General features: G+C 41.7%; 1 long non-coding RNA gene across 1 annotated transcript; it reads left to right on the forward strand.

Moving 5' to 3' along the window:
• The first annotated feature begins 11114 nt into the window (after window positions 1-11114).
• LOC133269191 (uncharacterized) lies at window positions 11115-20626 on the forward strand. Its single transcript, XR_009743365.1, has 3 exons — window positions 11115-11267; window positions 16838-16897; window positions 20509-20626. It is a non-coding gene; the product is annotated as an uncharacterized LOC133269191 (long non-coding RNA).
• The last annotated feature ends 712 nt before the right edge of the window (window positions 20627-21338 follow it).

Here is a 21338-nt window from a genome sequence, read left to right on the forward strand (position 1 = left end):
ACACCAGAATGAAAATTTACTAAATAAGTTAGGTTTGTAATGCATGCAGTTCTTCTGAATATCTTCAGTTTTAGGATATGTAAATTTTCCAATTTGATCAACTGATTTCTCCATGGCAATGGACCTGAATTTTAAAGGCAGCAGTGAAAAACTGCTTTGAAAGAAGGAAATTCGCCTTTCTGTGAAAGAATGTTTATTTCCTTCTTTCTTTTCCCATCACTTTTCTCTTCCCTTTAAAGAAACCAGACCAACCAAGCAACCAACCAAAAGAATCCCACCTCTCCTCCAAATGCAAGCGTCCTAATTGCAAACACATTGTCACTGGAAAATTGTACCAAAGAATCGAATTGCAATCTTCCTAGAAGAGAGAATTGCAAAGCACTTGCTCTGAAGTGAATGAGATTACATTTTAGTTATTCCCTGGCCATCTGGAAAGCTATGAAATCCTTTCTGTAGGAGGCAGACGTCTTTTCATCTGTACACCTTCAAGCCTGCCATCCTCTCATCCTTGCTTTTCTCAAGAAGATTCAGCAGTCAGCATGCTCCTAAGCCATATTTTGGGTTTGTTACCAAGTATTTTCTGATTGTTGGAGGCTGCATTATTCACTGCTCTTCCTGCACCTGTAGGTCTGCAACTGAAGAGCATTTTCTCACTCCAAATGGGGTTATTGTGACCTGTCTCGTAACGTGAGTGTGTGGAATATACCTCTCAGTCCAATAAACCTCTGACTAATTTCTGTTCTAGTTGTGCGTAGTCTGAGGGTGAGCTTTCCCAGGTGATGATGCCCCTGCTTCCCACAGCTTCTGTGCTATCCACAGCAGCTGCAGCCAAGTTCAGCCTCAAGCAGCTCACATTGACAAAGGTCTCTCCAGTGGTTTAGCAAACACTCCTCGTTGCTGTGAATGCCCAGAAGTGGAAAAGCACTTGGCATCTCACAGATACAAAACTAACGGGTTTTAAATCTAACATGGCCGAGTTGTCATGGCAATTATCAAATAGATGTTCTTATTTCCTGTAAAGATGTGTTTTATAATACTCCAAGCTACGCTTTAAGTGACTGCTTCGTGGAGGCTGTCTAGGCGAACAAGCTGTAAAAGAAGCTAAGTGCCAATTAAAGCATCAGAAAGAAGCTCTCTTGCATGAACTCAGCGAGGCACTGTAGCATACATATCTCTTAAACAGACTCTGAAATGTTGCCTTTCATTTCCAACATGCTACAGCAACACCTGCTTTATAGGACCCAGGGTATTCCTGCGGAAAACCAACAATGGCATGCTTTTGGAAAAGTACCCAGTTTATTTTTCATGTAAATTGTTCCAAACCCTGTTAAGAAGAAGCTGAATGAAAGGTTTTTGAAATGTATCCCACTGGCAGCATTAAACAATATAAAAGATCAACAGAACAGTTTGCTGTTAATTACATATTTATTGTTACCAAGGAGGAAGCGTTTAGTAGCTATTCTATCACTCCTCCAAGACAGGGTTTTAAGCAATTGGGCTGATTATACTTCCCTACATTTACATGTGCCACATTCTTTATATTTTCTTATGTTTTAACTTAGTTGTGCTGTGGGAAACAACAAATCAATGTTTTTTCCCATTTACTTCTTTCCACAGTCTTCTATCTCTTTGCATGCACACAGACTGGAACTCTCTCTGTAGTTTCTCCAGGGGGTGATAACAGCAAGGCTTCTTCCCTCTGGAAACATACAATTTTGCCAAATTAATAAAAGCATTGAAGAGGAGAAGCAGCAGCAGATGCAGGTAGGAAAATCATTGCTAACCACTGAACCTAAATTACTTTCTAAACCGTCATTTTGACAGCGTTCACACTGTTGTATTTGGAAGGAGTTTGCCATTTCTGACTATGTTCTACTCTTTATTTTACTTCTACTTGTCAAAGCCAAGGGGTTTTTTTTCTTCATTCTTCTTATCTCACAGAACTGTTTTTGCCTTTTATTTTGCCTTTGTGGAAAGTAAGCTCCTCCAAGAGGCCAGCCTCAGGGCATCCTGCTGTTGCTTTCAGCTCCATCTCCTCTACCAAACAGTGGGAGCAAAGGCTTACCAGCCTTTTAAATTTACTCAGATTCAGCTTCCAGTGTGCAAACATTAAGCAGAAGCACCAAGTCAGCTTTCAGAATAAGGGCCAGCTTTGCAAGCAGCATGAGATCCAGACAATTTTCTGTTTTACAGGAGGATGTAACTCACTCTGTTTTACCCGATGCAAAATCAAGTTGATTTTCTTATTCCTTTGCCTGACCAAATCACCTGCTCAAGCTGTATGACTATAGAACCAGGAAACTGCAGAAAGAACTTGTCAGGAGCTTGAAGAGAAAGGCAAGATGCAAACTATGGAAAGAATGGTTCATCCATTTAAGAAACAGGGAAAAAAAAAACCATGGGATGGTTTCAGTGCATAAATGAAATCAACGCCTAAAATGCTGGTTCCTTTTCTTAAAAACATTGGAGAAAAAAATTCCTTTGTTCCTGGAATATTAAAGCAAATCTATGTCAAAGGAGGTTTTCTGGAGCCCCTGCGTGTAGCTGAGCCACTCAGGAGAGCAATTGTGCAGCACAAAGGGATGCTGATAGACTATAAAACTGTTTCTTTCCAAGAGGACTATTTTCTGTTCAATTTCAGATAGTATTTGCCTGCACTGGTTTCTGGGTGCAGCCTCTACTTGCTTCTTCACTGTTTTCTATTACAACAGTTTGGCTCATAATCCCTGCTCTTGGGAATAGTTTTATCACTTGGTGTACTCTGATGGAAAGTGAAAGGAATATAGAGAACCTGGATTGCAGAAGAGAAGGCTGCGTGGAGACCTCATAGCAGCTTCCAGTATCTGAAGGGGGCCTGTAATGATGCTCAGGAGGGACTCTTCATTAGGGACTGTAGTGATAGGACAAGGGGTAACGGGTTCAAACTTAAACAGGGAAAGTTTAGACTGGATATAAGGAAGAAATTCTTTACTGTGAGGGTGGTGAGGCACTGGAATGGGTTGCCCAGGGAAGTTGTGAATGCTCCATCCCTGGTGGTGTTCAAGGCCAGGTTGGACAAAGCCTTGGGTGAGATGGTGTAGTGTGAGGTGTCCCTGCCCATGGCAGGGGGGGTGGAACTGGATGATCTTAAGGTCCTTTCCAACCCTAACTGTTCTATGATTCTATGATTTTATTCCATGTCCAGATCCCCTTCAGAGTAGATCTAGGATAAACCTGTGAATGCCTCCTGTGGGTACTAGTATCCTGAAGTATTCTGTAGGCATGCTAAACCCTTTTGTCTCCTCCTCAGCACACCTGTGGCTTTGTGTTCTCTGGCAGAACACCTGAAATCTAAAGCTACCTCAGTTATCTTTTAAACTCTACTTGTCTTCTTTCTAAACAAAGTGCTTGGACTTTTCATCTTCACGATTGCAGCTGGAAGTTCTTTTGTGGCTCATAGTCACTTGCCAGTACCCAGAAGTCCCTGACTTTCTTTGTTACCAGAGAGGATAGGTTTATAATTGCTTTCTTGTGTTTGCTTTTATTTTCTCTTTCATATTTACAGCCCTTCATTGTCAGTGATCAAATTCTTTCCAAACACAGCTTGGCAATGGCCATTAAACTGGAAACATGTCAAGTATTTAAAAAATATAAAACTAAGAGCCTGTCCATTTTTCACTATGTAGAAAATTAAGAAAGTCAAAGAACTATCAAATATTTGGAATAGATGCAGAGAACAGAAGATAGGGTGGATATTTCATTTATAACAACAGCTGTGTGAGCAGAATGCATGAAAAATTACAACCCAAAAAGGAGCCACAATAAAATCTGGCTTATATGTGCTTTAAAGGAAACAACGATTGTTGGTTGGTAAAAAGACATTCACCAGCATTTGGGATACCTAAAATTTCATTTCAGGGTACTCCCTATTGTGGGAGACCTAAAAAAGAACCAATTTGTTCTTCTTTTTTCCTAAGTCATCCTCCTAAAAAATTGCTACTTTTAGTTAAATTTGCCTTTTCAAGTTGGATTTTTTGCCTGGGCAAGCTAATAGCAGAGGTATCGTCTCTGTTACTCTTCCAGACTCCAAAGGCTTTTCCTTTCTCTCATCTGCAATACATTTTTAGGTTCTTGCTTTATTCGCTGCTCAAAGTGCTTTGGGTTCCAGCTGGTTTTCCTTGGGTTTGAAGCTGGTGCAGTAGGTATGGTAGGTGTGCCTTTAGAAGTAACAAGGGCAACTCATGATAAGCAGTGTTTTACTGGGAATTAAACTCCTTGGTGACATCCATGCAGTATAGTCTATTTGAATGTTGGAAGGAGACAGCAATGTGTCTTAACCCCATGGGCCAGACAAGCATGGTTTCATTGGTTCTTGTTTTACGTGGCCTTTTTTTCTTACTGAATGTCATTGCTAATCCATTAAATCTGTTTGGTAAAGTAGAAGTGGAGCACAGGGAGAGGACACTGGTCAAAACCAGTACCAGTGGCAATTTCTGGAGATTTTTTGCATGCTGAGCATAAATGGTAACCGAATAACTGATGTACTTGCTGTGCAGCTGTCACTTTGTCTCGGAATACATGTGTGAACAAAGATCAGTAAATGCCATGACACCTCTGAAGAGCCATATTTTGTGTAGATGGATATTAGCAATTCAAAAGCTAAACTGGGATCTAAGCAAGGTCAGGCAGTTTATTTTTGACCTGAGCAGTGTTAAATTTAAGCAGTAGGGCTGGGATAAGCAAGTAAAAGCCTAAATGGGCAGTTGGCTGCTGAGTGATGTTGAAGCCAATTCATCCTAAAGGGCAGCCCGTTTGTACCCCAAGCCAAGAGAAGAGAAAGGTGAAGACCAGAAAGAAAGAACCCCCCTTTTCCCACGATGCTTTTGCAGTGGTGAATTCAAGCCATTTCTGTTGCAGTATCAAGGAAAGGAAAAAGGAAAGACAAACACAAATGTTGTAAATTACAAGTAAAATGTGCCTATATATGCATGCAAATTAGGTGGGACCCTTGGAGTGTCCAAGTTAAAGCAATGTGTTAAAAGCTGTAATCTGCTTTTTTGTAGAATTCCTTGATTCCAGTGTGTATTACAAATATGAACGGTGTGAATAAGACCTGAGCCTTCTCATAACAATTCAAGAGTAATAAACACCCTTAGTACGGCATTCTTATAAATAAAACACGCTACTCTGCTTTGGTTAGGGTTGTTAAGTCCCCGGTTCTGTGCTGGGGGCTGTAAGTAATTAGGCTCTGTTTTGAGGCAGTGATTTTTCTCAAAATGAACATGAATTTGTCACTTTGAAAAATGAACTTCTGTTTCAGAGGGGTTTTCTCCCAGTTCGAGTCTCTTGGCAAGAAGCAGAGCTGGGTGATGCAAGTCTCCTCATCCTGCACGACCGTCAGAAGTGTGCTTTTGGGGAGGGGCTTTTGGCTGCCTCAGAAGGGTTGCTGTCTTTTGTACGTCAGCTTAGGTTTGCCTGATGCTCCCTCTTCTACCTTGGGCGCAGAGGTGCTGTTGCAGTATTTAAAAGCAGTATCAAATAGAGCCGGCGTGACAGAATTCTCCCGACTGTCTCTAAAAAGCTTTTTGCCCAATTCCCTCCTGAAATATCACTTAAGGATTGTTTGACAGATTTGTGTAGCTATAAAAGCTCTCGACTGCTATTATTACACAGGTCTCTGGGAATACATTGATAGGTTTAAGTCTCCGTATTGCTGGTTCTACCCGCTACATGCAGCTCCGGTCTATATCTCTGGATAACTGCCTTCTCCTCTTGGCCAGATCCATCTGTTAGTTTGACTTTTCGGAAAGAAAAAGACAATTGTTGTTGCCTCGGCCTCAACGCTGTCTGGGGAGAAAGGATGGGAGGAAGAAAATCCTTGCAGTGCTCCAGTGTATGAATCATAAGAGCTAAAGCAGGGCCCCTGTTTACTTTGTTATTCATTTTTGAGAACGGAAAGTCATCCGAGCATGAACTGAAGCAGGCAATTAATCTCCTGTATAAAGGGAGCTGTAGGTCTGATTTATAGAATCATAGAACAGTTAGGGTTGAAAGGACCTTAAGATCATCCAGTTCCAACCCCCTGCCATGGGCAGGGACACCTCACACTAAACCGTGGCACCCAAGGCTTCGGTCAACCTGGCCTTGAACACCACCAGGGATGGAGCATTCACAACCTCCCTGGGCAACCCATTCCAGTGCCTCACAACCCTAACAGTAAAGAACTTGCTCCTTATATCCAATCTAAACATCCCCTGTTTAATTTTTGACCCATTGCCCCTTGTCCTGTCACTACAGTCCCTAATGAAGAGTCCCTCCCCAGCATCCCTATAGCCCCTCCTCAGATACTGGAAGGCTGCTATGAGGTCTATTTCTGGTAGTATTTTATGCACTTTTCCTTCTCTTTCTCATTCAATTGGCCTTTCTTCTTGCTGTGGCATTTAATTTACCAGCGGTTAGACAAAAATGAACCACTTGTTCCCAGCTGGAGAGCCCAGTCTCACAGGTGGGACCACTGTGAAGCTCATGTTCACCTGCATTGTGCGAGAGCCATCCTCTGGTGACTCCTCCACAGCTCTGAACTGTGACTGATAGGGCAGATGCCTCAGCTGAGCACAAGTGCTGATATCAGGGATAAGAGGTCTTTGCCTTGCTTGTTCAAAATGTGCTTCTTATTTGTGGTTACTCTGTGTGGATTTTTTGGGGGGTTCTGGTTTCTTCTGTTCTGATTTTATATATATCCATATACTTCTACTTCCGTGGGAGCACTGCTCAGAGCTTGGACAAAGGAATTATGTCATCTTTCCCGGTTTCCTGTGGTTTTGAGATTCTCAACAATTTAGTTTTCAACCCTAAATGCCAGTTGTAGCGTTATAAATCTTTGGAGGTAGAATCTGTAGAATTGAAGCCCTAAAACTGAACATACAAAGCATCTACGTAATTTATGGACTCCATTATTATTTGCTTTGATATAGGCGTGCCTACTAAGTTGATGAGCACTGCTTAAAATTGTTTTTTTGAGTGGTTCAGTAAAGGGTTTTGGAGCTTAAATGCATCTGCATTCAGAAACCTCGCCTGGTCTGTCACTGTTTTTCATAGTAGGAGACTGAAATATATTCAGCTTCAGGAGAAATGATTTAGTTAAAGTGCAGTTTGAAAGCTCCCATGACATTGGAGTCTTTTTAAGGAGCATATTTTACAAATAGCTGTTCAAGGCTCTTATTTTGTTACAGCTGTGTTTTGGGGGGTTTTGGCAGGTGGGGAATGGCTTTCATTTTGAAAAGTATTTGAGATCAGCTGCTTCTGTTGAACAGATGAGATGTCAAAAAGCTGTTGATAGGTAAATAACAATGCATTTCTGCAGTGCTCTCCTAATCATGCATCTCCATTTCCACACCAGGCACTTAAAGCATGTCTCCAAATTATGGGTATGCAGGATCTCACAACTTACTTAGAGGAGTTTAAGGAGAAAGGGGTGTTTCCCGTGCATTTAAGACTTCTCAGAGGATTTAGAAATGAGGTAATCAATCTCACTGCATCACATGGGTAGTTACTTGAAAAGAGACAGCCCTGATGCTTTTGTGGTCACTGGAAGAAAGCCCTTCTCAAGGCAGCCTAACATCACTCAGGGCTGTGTCCTGGCAGCTGCCTTCTCCAGTTACCTTCCTATCCACGTGTGCTTCTTGATACAGCAGATTTTGCTTCTCTGACGTGCATTCTTCAACCCTAAACTCTGCAAACGAATCAAACGTGTTGCTCTGGCACAGATAAATGCCTGTATTTGTATTTTTTATTAAGCCCAATGCGGGTAGCTTCATTCTGAAACATGTTTCGTTTGTAGGTGACAAATGGTCTGTGAAACCCTCAGAGACAGCTCATTATAAATGAGGCCAGGCAGCAGAAGTCCCTGTTGTTGCTCAGTGTGGTGAGCCAATATAATTGGAACTATAGAAAGTGAAGCAGGATTTAGCAAGGTAATACCCAAAAAAAGTCATAAAAATCAAACACCTTCCTTCACCTTAAAGAATATACTACCGCATTCTCACTTGCTTCTTTCGACGTATGCTGATTTACTTCTTTTTTTCATCTTTGCCTCAAGAATCATTACTTCGTTTTTCATCTTTGCCTCAAGAATGTGCCAATGTTTTGTAAGACCCCATTTGCTAATTCCATTTTTGTCATTTTTTGTTTGGTCCCTTCCAAAGGCGCACAAGACTGCAGTGGCTTGAAGCATTGTAGTGTAGCGGCCCTCATTCCTTCGAAGAGAAGAGAGGCAAAACCCTGAATCTAGGTCTGTAGGATAACCATCATTTTTAATTAACTCTCTACACTCTTTTAACAAGTATTGTTATGCAGAACCGTGCTTCCATTAAATCTGGCTCATTCTTCCTTATTCGCTTAACAGAGCCATGCAAGGTTGGACGCTTTATGCTTTACAGCTAGGAGAGACCACGTCTGAAGTTGGTAGGCTCATGTGGTCGGTTTTAGCTTTGTTGTACTCTTCATATCAGCAGTGCAATGTGAAGAGAGGTCTTGCCCGTTTAATTCAGGTTTCATTTTCAGTATTTTTTCTCACAGCTTCCAGCCATCCCATGCTAATGTTTATCTTACAGATGGTCAGCTTGATCTTCTGACTTTCTAATAGGAAACTAATCCCATCTCTCAGCTTACCATAACACAGTTCAACAAGTACAGTACAAGGCATTCTGAAGAACTGAGGAGACAGATGTTCCAAGTCAAGAGTTTAATAAGAGGTGTCTTGATGGAAAAGCTCCTGTAATAGGTTTGGGGCTTTTTTCCCCCCTCAATTTCTCTGAAATACAGTATTTTCTTGATTAAGTTGTCTGTTTCCATGAAGGAGACTACTGTTAATAGCAGTGAGAGTGAAGAAGGTGACATTTAAATTGCCTTTAGAATTAAAAAGGAAAAGACACAGATGGTGTATGAAATTCTAAATTTCTCTCTCTCATATCTGTTCCTCTGCTTCAGTGTAGAGTCACAAATAATTTTCTTTAGCCATTAGATATATATCTTCATACAGTGAAGACTGCAAAATCGTTACAACAGAACTGAGTATTTCACTTGCATGAGCAACAGCACGTAATGCTCAGCTTGGGTTACAGCCAAACAGGTCTCCCCATGACACAGAGAAACTATCGATAAACTTTGAATGAAGAGGGCTCACCAAAATTTGCCTTAGATCATCAGTGCCTCACACTGCTCAGCTTCAATGCAGCATCCAAGGTGCTCATTTTCAGCTTTGGGAAGGCATGATGCCTTGAAAAAATACGTAAAAAGTCCTAAAATTTAGTATCTGCCCGACTTCCCCAGGGCACTTCAATTCCAATGTAATAGATCACCTTCTGGAGCAAAACCAGACAGGCAGAACGGCAGCCAGGTCTGAAACTGTCTAAAGCTGCTTCTTCCACAAAAACAACACAATTCTTTGTGTATTTCTGCAACTGCTTACTGAAAGGGTTGGAATTCAGTGGGCTAGAAACAAAAGGCAGCAATGTGAATTTCATATATAGTATTCAGTTATTTGCCTTGTCCACAACACGACATTTTGATGGCAGTTTTACTGGTTAGTAGTTTCTTGAGTATCTTTAAGAAGCTACTTGAAGATGCTGCACTGATAATTAGAAAAATATGGACTTCTGTCACATCAGAAGGAACATTTAGAATACAGTCTGCTTACTTTATTGTTGCTTAAGTCATACAGAAGGCTCTAAACAAGAACAAATAAACTCAGTTTTGACCAAGTGGGAACCAAAGGAATGTAAACGTGGAAACTACTGCTCGATGACCAGTGAACTTACAGAAACTGTACTAGGAAAGAAAACTCACATGGGTGATTACATTCCTTCAGTTCTCCTCCCCACCCCACTGGGAGTGGGAGGCAAGAAAGGAGGGAGTGAGTGGCTGCGTGGTTCTGAGTTACCGACTGAGCTTAAACCAGGACAGTGGGGTTTGTTCTGCTTTTACATTTGGAAGGGTGAAGGAGGGGAATGATCATTGTTGTGAATAACACATGTTAATTATGTAAAAATCCTGGCATGAAACGGCCTCTGTAAGCAGAATTGTATCTTTGTATCATTACCTTCCAATTTTCATTAAAGGCAAATAAAGGAACACGTCATCTGTAAAGCCAAGAATTTAAGCCCACTTGAAATCTTTATATTGTAATCAAATATTATTTATTACCCCAGATTAAGTCATTACAGGACAAAAAAGTGCTTACAGAAAAAGTATAATAACATAGGGTTGTCATACACATACTTCCCAGTCTCTGAGACTTTTCTTGTTATTATGCTCAGCCTTCCAATGCCCCTTGGGGTTCTAGCATCAAAGGTATCAGAAAGAAGAGGGGTTCGTGCAGCTCAAATCCTTTACCCATGAAGAAAACAGTACTGTTGGTTTCTTCCCCTCGTCTTAGGAACTTCTTGAAGTAGTATTTCTGTGTTTTCTAACACGCACCTTGCTTGCTCTTTACTGATGAGTTCATGGTACTGCCAAGTTTCGTGTATATGGTGGATCTCATGCAAGTTAGATGATTGGTTTTGTTCTCTTTGCACCAAAAAAAATGCGGTTTTGCTTGGCTCTGAGTCATTTCTTGAGCTGACTGATGAGTTGTTTACTGGGGGATGGCCTGCAATGGCAACCTATGCCCTGCCTTCTACCAACCACCCCATGACTGCACTTCTCTAGACCATGTCCTGTGTCCTCACTTTTCAAGGCCTCTCCTATCACACCACATCTTCTACAGAGAATATCTATATAAAGCTGTGGTTATCCCATTCAAATGTAAGAAAAATAATGCAAATCGGATATAACCACTTGGTCATTAGGAACATTCTATTCTAGCTAAATTGGGACGTTGCAGGCATTCAAGAGAAGCTGAGACAAAGTAAGCTTATTTGACAAGCTGCTGACTTGGTACTGCTGCTAGCACTGGCAGTACAGCATTTATTGGGCTACAGGACTATAGTATACCAGCTATGAAATGATGTATGCTGTCTTCCTTAGTAATCTGATTCCAGTTAGGGACATCACTCTTGGAAACATTTTGGAACTACTTCAGCTAGTTTTTTAATGTCATGTCATTTCTACAGTACCATATTTTCTCTCCTTGTAGGATTTATGGTCCCAGTTCCTGACTTTTTAATGAGAAGGCTGACAGCAGGTTTCAGTCATTCCTGCTATGGCCGGGCTATCATCTCTCACACTTCAAGTCATGGCACTTCATCTACTCTGAATATTACTCATTCTGGGATCTGGAGGTAGTTCAGGTAATATGAAAAGCGGGCTGATCTGTGATGGGCTACTTTCAGGGCTTACTTTTGGTTTTAGTGACAACTATTTGCTTAAATTTCTCTTAATATGTTAAATTAATACAAGCTCCAAGAAATGATCAGGCATGAAGAATGCAGTTAAACACAGTATCCAGGAGAAACGGAAAATGTGGCACAGGGTTAGGCATCAGGTCCCATATTTACCACGATTTGGTAATTGCTGTGATTTGCTCTCTCTGGGTTGCCCCCAGATATACACCTTACATGGAGAGTTCAAATACATTCCCCTATCATGGAAAGTAGAGGGTCTAAGGGCTTGCACAAAAATCCCTAGGGCCTGGGAGGAAAGTAACCTTTCAGTTCATCAGCTCAGTCTTTTTAATGTAGTTGTTCCTCCATTAGCTACCTTCAGTGTTGCCACAGTAATAAATCACAGCCAGTAAAAGTACATCTAGAAAGCAAATGTTGAATGACTTTTTGTGTTTGTGATTTACTCTCTTGTTGAGTAGATGTATTGTTATATAGGTACATACGTAACTATAGATAGTAAAGCATCTAGCAATTCTTTTCAAGCCACAGCTGACAGCTAGTTCCCTAGGATAAGTTTACTCTTATAATCTAATGATAGTGAATGGTTTTGCTCCATCTCTGCAGACACACTGACCGTTTTATGATATGCTCCTATTGGACCTAGCCTAATACTGACCGTAGCTTTTGAATCACCCCACTCTTTCTATCATGGTCATGGTTTCAGTTCCCAGGGCCTCATCCTGGTGACAGCAAACAGATATGTGACTGAGAGGCAATGATATCTTAACTGTTCTGTACTGGAGCAGTGAAGGCATTCATCCTAATTCACGCCCATGGAGAGAGCTGGGGTCCCTTTTCCTTAGGCATAAGATACAAAACCGTGTTGGGGACCTGCACCCTGGGGCAGTTCCACTCTGAAAATTAACTTTGTAAAAGAAATTTCGCATCAAAAGTTACTTCTGGTTGCTGTACTGAAGGAAATGCAGCGGCAAGGAAAAGCTGTTGTCCCTGTGATGCTCAGCCAGACCCTTTGCCTTAGTGCTCTGCTCTGGTGGTATGATTTTAGCATAGTCTTTACATGTGGCTTTTGCCTTCCTTCAGTGCAATTAACAGCTCAGATTTTTTGTAGCTCTAGTAAGCAATGTTAGTGTGCCTCTCTCTGAGCGGTGTATGCTTCCTAGAGCTACCAGCTACGATTGAAAAATGCCTCTTTTGTTATTTGATGTTAACAGGAATTACACAGAGCGCATTCAGAGAAGGATCTATTGTATAAAACAAAGCCCTTCTTATAGTCACTCTGGAGAACAACGCGATATGAGAACAGTGCTGTGCTTGAAATCATAGAATCATAGAACAGTTAGGGTTGGAAAGGACCTTAAGATCATCCAGTTCCAACCCCTCTGCCATGGGCAGGGGCACCTCACACTAAACCATGGCACCCAAAGCTCTGTCCAACCTGCTCAAATGACAGAAAGCATCACCTTAAGAGAGTCAATTGAGAGACATCAAAAGGAACTGGCAAATCTGCAGTCCCTGGTGAGCTGTTAGGTGAAGATTATCCAGTTTTCAGGTCATCTGTGGTTTGTCTTTGGAAAGTTCTGCTGAACTCAATCTGGATTTGACAACTGAACACTGGATGGAGTTCTTTGTTTGTTTTCTGGGCTGCATTCCATCCCTGTCTCCTGGAAAAGTGGATAAAACGCAAGGTGGTTGGATGGATCGTGGGATACATGGTACTAGCCTGTGGCACCTATGGGGTTACCAACTGCCAGTTAAAGATTCTTTATTTGAACCCACTTTATTAAAAAAACAGAAAAATCTCAAAATTGGTCTATTTTGAAATAAACTGCCCTGATTTAAACAATCATGCTACATTTCAGGTGTTTTTTCTGTTTTATCTCAACTCAGGGTTTTTTAGATAAGTTTTAGGATTCTGGAATCAGCTGCAGTAACCTCTTATCCAAATGCACTATACAAGTTAATAACACCTGAAAGAATTATACATTTTTTGCTAAACCTCAAGTTTGCTTGGAATGAAACAGACAGTGACCAGTTCTAAAGCTGTAGACCTTCCTTCTCCTATACCTGGAATACAGAAACCAGTGTTTGCTTTGAAGTAGTAATAATGTTAGGAATTGTAGGTTGTTAGGAATAGGAGACACCAGGAGTTTAAAGGCAAGTTATTTGTTAAATGCTCTTAGGAAAATCACCTTCCTTAGTTCATAGAAACAGTGGTCAGAAGGAGAACAAATGCAAGCCTTTTTAAGATCCTGAGCCTAAGCCTGAGCCCAGCGTTTGGTTTCCAAGGAGAACTCCTGCATCAAGAATTTGGAGCATTAGACCAAGGGGCAGGGGTTAAATAAACATCTGCTGTTTGCAGGAATTTGCATCACAAAACTGTATGGTACAGTGCTCCTTCAGATGGCAAAGTGCTTGTTCTCAGAAACAGATTTCTAATAGTGTGAAAAAGGACATCTGCTTGTTTCTGCCATATTTAAGGAACAGAAAATTGCTGCTTGGTCAAGTTATCCCTTTGTGATACATAGCATCATTCTTTCCATCCTGATTTCCAATTCTGTCTTGTCTCAAGGGAAAAAGAAGTCATAAGACTTTTCCTTATTAAATGTCTAATTGCCATCTTAACAATTGAATTTTCCTTATCAACTAGTTTAAAACTTGCTTAGCATATTCATTTTTTGGCCACCTCATTCCGCCTGTCGGTCACATCATGCTCTTTACCAAATCATTCTACTGTTTTCCAAGAAGGGGCTTGATAGAGTTATTATGAATAATCAGAGATGAAGACATAGTGCCTTGCGTGTTGTAATTCCTACCCTTTACTGTGTAGTGATAAAAGGACAGGAAACTGTTTCATGTTTTATTTGTTTTCTAGCATCACAAGTTTATATTAAACTGAAGTCTGTAATTCTCATCAGATCAGTTCTCGTATCACAATTCATTGTGCTGTTCGCTCACAGGCTGTGCAGCATCGCACCCCCTATCCCCTTCTGCCTCATCCCCAGCAGCTGGAGCGTGCTGCAGTGTTTGGATTTGTGCTGTGCTACCACTGTGGAGCTATGCAGAGCTACGCCTCCATGAGTACGAGTCTTTGGCATCCTGGTGTGCTCTGGGACACGTGGTCATCTATTGACGTTTCCTTCTGAAAGTGGCACCTATTCCACGCTGGAGTTTCCAGAGTGGCAAGCACTGTCTTTTCAAGGAAACCTGTGGCTCCTTTGTGCTTTATGTCTTTGGACACATGTGATAGCTGAAGAAGAGGGATTTTTCCACGGGATTTCCAAAATGTTTCTTTTCTTTCCAGCTCTTTGATGGTGGGAATTAAAGAGTGCACCGTCCTGCCATGGCTCCCTCACCACTTCCAAGTGTGCTGCAGGGTACACTTTGATGTCTTCTCACACTCATCTTCATTCCCCCCTCTATCCTCTCCCTTATATATTACTCCAGAAGGTCAGGCTTTTCTCCTACACCATGGAGTCTCCTCTCTGTCTCACTGTTAACTGCATCTTTGGCAGATCCTGATTCTTCCAATTCTCCCTTTTTGCCTGTCCTCAGTTTCACAGCGACGTCCTCTGCATCTCTGTGGTGACACCCGTTTATCTGTTGCTTCGTTTGATTTCCCATTCAAGTCCCTCCATTTTGGGGAAGTTAGTTTTGTTTGGGGTTTTACCACAGTGCTCTGGGCAATATCTGTTTGGCTTATTAAGGATCTCTGACCACAGTTTATATAAGAATCAGATGCTTGGACGCATCTCAAGCCTTGCAAAAGCTGGCAGCCAGAAGTATGATCACACAGGGATGTCGTTGTGTGGATGTTCTGAAATCTGTTTTCAATAGCAAAACTGAAATCAATTCAACCAGGAAAGCACATCACCCCCACCTCCTGTGATGGTCTTTGCAAGGTGAGTAATGCTCTTCTCTTTTTTCCCTTTCAGCTCACCTAGTATTTTTGATACTTTTTCCTTTCTTTAGAGATTTACAAACAAGTTCCTTAATATTAAACATGAACTTCTCTTTTCATATTTCTTTCTTCTCTAGAGCAAATTCTTTCTCCCTACATAGTTAATAAATTGATCAGCAATTACAACTGAATTAAGTTACAAGTTAAGTTCTTTGTGATTCAACATCTGTCTTTCAGTTTGGCAAATGCCCACCTTTTCTGTTCATTGTAGTATTTGCTTAAGCATTTCTTCTGGGAATGTTGCTTCTCAGCAACTTAACCAGTTGGATTGCTCTTGTCTTCATGTAGTTCTCTGCTTTTCCAAGCATTGGTTAAGCTTGTTAATCTTTTGCATAGCTTCTTTACCTTGGTATTTAATTGCCTGAAAGTATAAGCTTTGCATTCTCTTTAGCCCAGTGCTTGCAGTCCTTACTTAATCCTGCTTTGTTTATGACAAGCTGTTAGTTCTCCCCAAAGGAAGATGAGATAAGGATGCAGTAACATTAAGAGTTTAGAACATATAGAATATACGAATTCACTTATGGTTCATAAATGGGGCAAATAAAGGTTTCCTGAGTCACCATCCACCGGCTAGAAGTGCTAAAATTTTACTTTGAAAAGTCATCTGATTTGTGTGACTCTCTTGCTGGTTATTTGTTTCTCATAACATCTCTCATTCACCTAAACTGCAGTTTATTCTTCTGTGGGCAATCTCTAAGTAGCTCCTAGAACTGCCCCTCCAGAGGGTAGAAAGAGTGCAGTTATTGGCATCCTCTGCCAAATGGAAGAGCTTACGGTTGTGCAGCTTTTCCTTTTGTACTTCAGACAGCTTTTCTATCCCATATTTCATTGTATCTTCTGTTCTTTGATTGAAATACCTCGCCAAATGCCTTTTAGAAAATGTAAATATGACTACATCCCCTGAATTTGCCTTTATCTTGGTGGTAATACCTTCAAAGGACTCTTGCAGGTAAGACAAATATTCTTTCCGCTGTCTGAATTAAGACAGAGTAACACTTCAGTTGTGCATGGAGCCTATTGAAGTTTGAAAAATGGATGCATTTTATTGTGGCAGCTTTATACTACCTCTTTATACTGCAGTCTTTTCAAGTAGAGCATCACTGCTATCACTAGCGTCCATTTTTCCAAGTTTTTCACTCAAAACTGCACACTCTCGTGAGGATTTTCAGGTGAAGAGCGCTTAAGCTCCTTTTGGTCACTTCCTGAGCTAAAGCTACCTATCGAAGCTTAATAAATGAATTCTACAATGTAGTGCAATGCAGGAAAAGGATGTGTCATGTATACCTTTCAAAACGCAGTACAAACCTTTAGTTTTTAAAGAAGAAGAGAGGAAAGGAAAGACACAACATGTTTTATTTGTGTTGAAAACGTATGCATGATAGCTCTTGAAGAACGACAAGGTGAGCTGTAATTTGGATGTTGAACTAGCGTTGTCTATGAGAAATTATTATGTAAACTTTCATAAAGTTCCTAAAGTTTTTCATAAAAAAACATTAAAACTAATCCTATTTTTTTATAATGATTTTTTTAATAAATTCATATTCTGTTCATCTTGCAGTCTTCTGGAGGGTCCAGTTAACACCCAGCCTCAAGACTTTTGAGAAGCAGAAAATGAAGGGTAATTTCATGTTCTTGTTTCTTGAGTTTCCCAAAACCACAAAACAGAGTTCAAGTGTTTGATGGTGCCTATTAATGTCAACACGTGGCAGAAATGGTCTGTAACATTGCCCTGCATGGGGGTAAGGAAGCTGATACGATGTCACTGTGAGCACACTTTTGCAGCCCAGAAAGCAACCATATCCTGGGCTGCATCAAAAGGAACGTGACCAGCAGGTCGAAGGAGGTGATCCTGCCCCTCTATTCTGCTCTTGTGAGACCTCATCTGGAGTATTGTGTGCAGTACTGGTGTCCACAGCATAAAAAGGACATAGAACTGTTGGAACAAGTCCAGAGGAGGCCACGAGGATGATCAGGGGACTGGAGCACCTCCTGTATGAAGACAGGCTGAGGAAGTTGGGGCTGTTCAGCCTGGAGAAGAGAAGGCTGCGTGGAGATCTCATAGCAGCCTTCCAGTATCTGAAGGGGGGCTATAGGGATGCTGGGGAGGGACTCTTCATCAGGGACTGTAGTGACAGGACAAGGGGTAACGGGTTAAAACTTAAACAGGGGAAGTTTAGATTGGATATAAGGAAGAAGTTCTTTACTGTGAGGGTGCTGAGGCACTGGAATGGGTTGCCCAGGGAAGTTGTGAATGCTCCATCCCTGGTGGTGTTCAAGGCCAGGTTGGACAGAGCCTTGGGTGCCATGGTTTAGTGTGAGGTGTCCCTGCCCATGGCAGGGGGGTTGGAACTGGATGATCTTAAGGTCCTTTCCAACCCTAACTATTCTATGATTCTATGACATGCCCAGGATGCATCACCTCAGAAAGTGCAGGGCTCCACAGCTGAAGTGACCTTTTCTCTCCATAGGTTTGTAAGAGTAGCTAGAATTCCTTTTGAAAGGGGTGTTTGCAGCTGGTTTCTGTAGTTTTTTCTTTGTGCCACGACATCAGGGGGCATACTGAATCTAAGCATTAACTTCAAATGTCAGTTGCTAACCTTTTGAGCAGTCATTCAGAGAGCCTTTACCATTTAATGACAGGCAGATATAATTAAGTGCCTAAATTTCGTGCGCTTTTTTCCTTGAGGGCTTTTTCATTAGGACCACAAACAGCTCTTCGTTCTGGAGGCACAGAGCCCCAGGAACAAATGCGTTTCATTGTTTGGTTTCATACTTTCTGATAAACACCTGCGAAACGGTGCTAGAATAAAAGTGAAAATACTCCATGCACACAGTCAGCTTTTGGCTTTATATAATGCAAAATAGATGCCTGCCCCCAGACAAAGTCACATTTTGTCTTACGGACACAGTGCACCTGATTGGAAACCCATTTCATGTTACTGGGGAAAGGTCAGGCTTTACACTTACTCATGATTTACACTGTAAACAGGAACACAGGCAATGCTTAACTGGACTAACCAAACCAGAAGGGCAGGTTTCAGGGTAGCTGGCCTTTTCCCTTCTCTAAGGAGCAAGTGAATGGTCACAAAAGCACACCAAAACTGGTCTTCCTTGAGGGATCAGTTTCTGTTCTTTCTGTGCCTAGACAAGCATAGGGAAAAAAAGGCTACATGCAAAAAAAGCAGGCTCTGCAAGGTACTGTACTTCAGAACAGAGACTTCCATCCCCAGTGCAAACCAGATGACCTAGATGACAAACGCAGTCCTTTTCCTTTTTGAAGATGGAGAGTTATCCCCATGCTCCCGAGGTACAGTATTGCAATCCCTTATTTCCCACCTGACATCCGCTCTGTGTTTGCAGTGTTTATCTTGTAACCAAGCAGTGTGCTTTCAGAAACACGAAAGATTGTGCAAATGCCATCAAAAGTGATTCAACCTACCTAATTTTAAGTAAAATATTTATCCTTCCTTTCCAAGCCCTGTTACCTCTTCATGATGGCTAACACAGGTAGTGAGAACCACACAAGTACCTATGCAGCAGCCATGGCAGCGTCCTGTGCTGCTCTCTGAGTTATGGTTTTACACAGCTGCCTGTGGGCTCCCTAGTGACTCGCTGCTGTGCCACCATGGTAGCAAGCAGTTTCTTCGCTAGAGCTCTGCGGGCTGACTACCAAGAGATTAAGGCAAAACAAACCTCAAAAAAAAAGAGGTTGATGTGAGCAGGCACCAAGCACTGTATCTTGCTTGCTTTAGACACATTACAGAGTCAGTTTCTTGGGGGATGGATTGATCTTGCTATTGTCAAAAGGTTCCTTGCCCCTCATACCCCCCCAGATGGCCTTAAAATGCTGTTGGAGTGGGTATAGTAAATGATTTTGTGTTTTCCTTTCTGACAGCGTGCAAAGCCTTATTTCAGGTTCTGAGGCAGCTTTTAAATGAGTAAGGAATCAAAGATTTTCCCTGGGGTATCTGCATTTGTGTGCCCAAGCAACAGTGTCACTAAACCACAAGTTTTCGCTTTGTCATTTGACAGCCAGAGGCACACGGAAGAGGGGATACAGTAAAAGAAAGCTGTTCTGGTAAATGCCACACAAGGAAGACTCAAAATAACAAGATCAAGCAAAGAGCAGCCTAAGGTGCAAGGCAGTTACAGGAACTCACGTACACCCTAAGTGACATTTGATTGCACAGGGAGAATTAACCCATTTAACGTTAAACTGGTGTGCTTAGGTTTTAATGCATAAATAGCACTGATAGCATTGCAACAGGTAGTAGCTCCCCTGGAACCATCTCTAAATCTGCCAGCAATAAGTATGTACTCCTGCTGTTATCGCACACTTGTTTTCACATAACCCTCTGTTTGTTTGACTCACATTCACTGCACACCAAAACAGAAACGTGTGGTTAGCTCTTACTGGTGATTCTCATCATGGTGGTGATTCAGGGAACCTTTAACACTTTTCCCTCAAGCACACAGATGTTGGTGTGTCTATTAAAAAGCTACTCTCCTAAGACTCTTACCCTTTAGAATTCTAAATATCATAGAATCATAGAATAGTCAGGGTTGGAAAGGACCTTAAGATCATCCACTTCCAGCCCCCCTGCCATGGGCAGGGACACCTCACACTAAACCATCTCACCCAAGGCTCTGTCCAACCTGGCCTTGAACACTGCCAGGGATGGAGCATTCACAGCTTCCCTGGGCAACCCATTCCAGTGCCTCACCACCCTTATAGTAACGAACTTCTTTCTTGTATCCAATCTAACCTTCCCCTGTTTAAGTTTTAACCCGTTACCCCTTGTCCTGTCACTACAGTCCCTAATGAAGAGTCCCTCCCCAGCATCCCTATAGCCCCCCTTCAGATACTGGAAGGCTGCTCTGAGGTCTCCATGCGGCCTTCTCTTCTCCAGGCTAATATGCTGATTAAAATGTACCATACCTCATATCTCAGTGGAAAGTTTCCTTGCAGTTATAGAGATTGACTACAGGTTTTAACGTCTTCATTTTGAAACCAGTGCAGCAGTTCAGAGCAAGACAATTACATCTGGGCTGCCTTTGACGCTGGCTGTGTGAGACACCAGCTTCAGGAGCATGTGTTTTGTGTACACAATCCAGTCACCAAGTGTTTTGGAAAGGACATTTGTATGCAGAACCACAAATATTTCCACCTATCTTTTAGCTCGTGAATGATGATGAAGCTCATCTTACGTGTTGGTAGTATTATTCCAGTGATCAGATCAACTTGGGATTAATGCTTCTTTGATTTGGCACTAGCTGTTTGCACCGCGATATTGCAAGTCATGCCTTTGACAAGAAGACTAATTACATTGCTCCCGTGAAGGTGTGTTTGTATTTATGCCTTTTCATTAGAATAGCTCCCAAGCTATTTTTCAAGCAGCTCACCGTTCGTTGCAACAGCTTCTTATTCAGAGCAAAAAACAAGCAACTTCTCTTGAATTGGATTGTTCTCACATTCCCTCGAGCATCAAGGAGACAGAACCACTTTTAGTGCAGATGTCTCAAAATTCCACCCCTACGTACATCCTCAAAGATTAAAGGGGGAGAAATGATCTAAATAGATGGCTTTGCTGTGGATAAAGACCAGGCCTCTAGCGTTACAGATTTCATTCCCAAAAGAAAGGCATCAGAATGTTAATGTATATACAATTGGAAAAATAGCATTGTGGTGTTATAGCTCCTATAATTCAACTTGCCCAACGTTTCTGTGTTGTGCTAGGAGAAATAGGATGTCAGAGAGCAGTAAATAAAGCTATATGTTAATACAAGTCTAAATGATAAGGCACAGCATGAGTAATGCTTGTAGTTAAACTGGAGAGCTAACAACTTCTTGGTGCTGTCAGACTTCATGCTTCAGGATGCACACTGATGTCTCAAAAAGAGTTATCCCCTTGCAACCCATTCTTCCTCCTTTCACTGCAAGTTTGCTGAGCGTGTGTTGGCTGCTTGCATCCTGGTTTATTTGCTTTTCTCCCGTTGTTGACTCCTGCTGAAGAGTACATGGAATGTTGGTTGGACCTGATGGAAAAATTCCTGGTCCT

Source organism: Pezoporus flaviventris, unplaced genomic scaffold (assembly GCF_033815535.1).
Source record: "Pezoporus flaviventris isolate CSIRO_AGI_PZ_B2104156 unplaced genomic scaffold, CSIRO_AGI_Pfla_v1 ptg000015l, whole genome shotgun sequence".
NCBI lineage: Eukaryota > Metazoa > Chordata > Aves > Psittaciformes > Psittacidae > Pezoporus > Pezoporus flaviventris.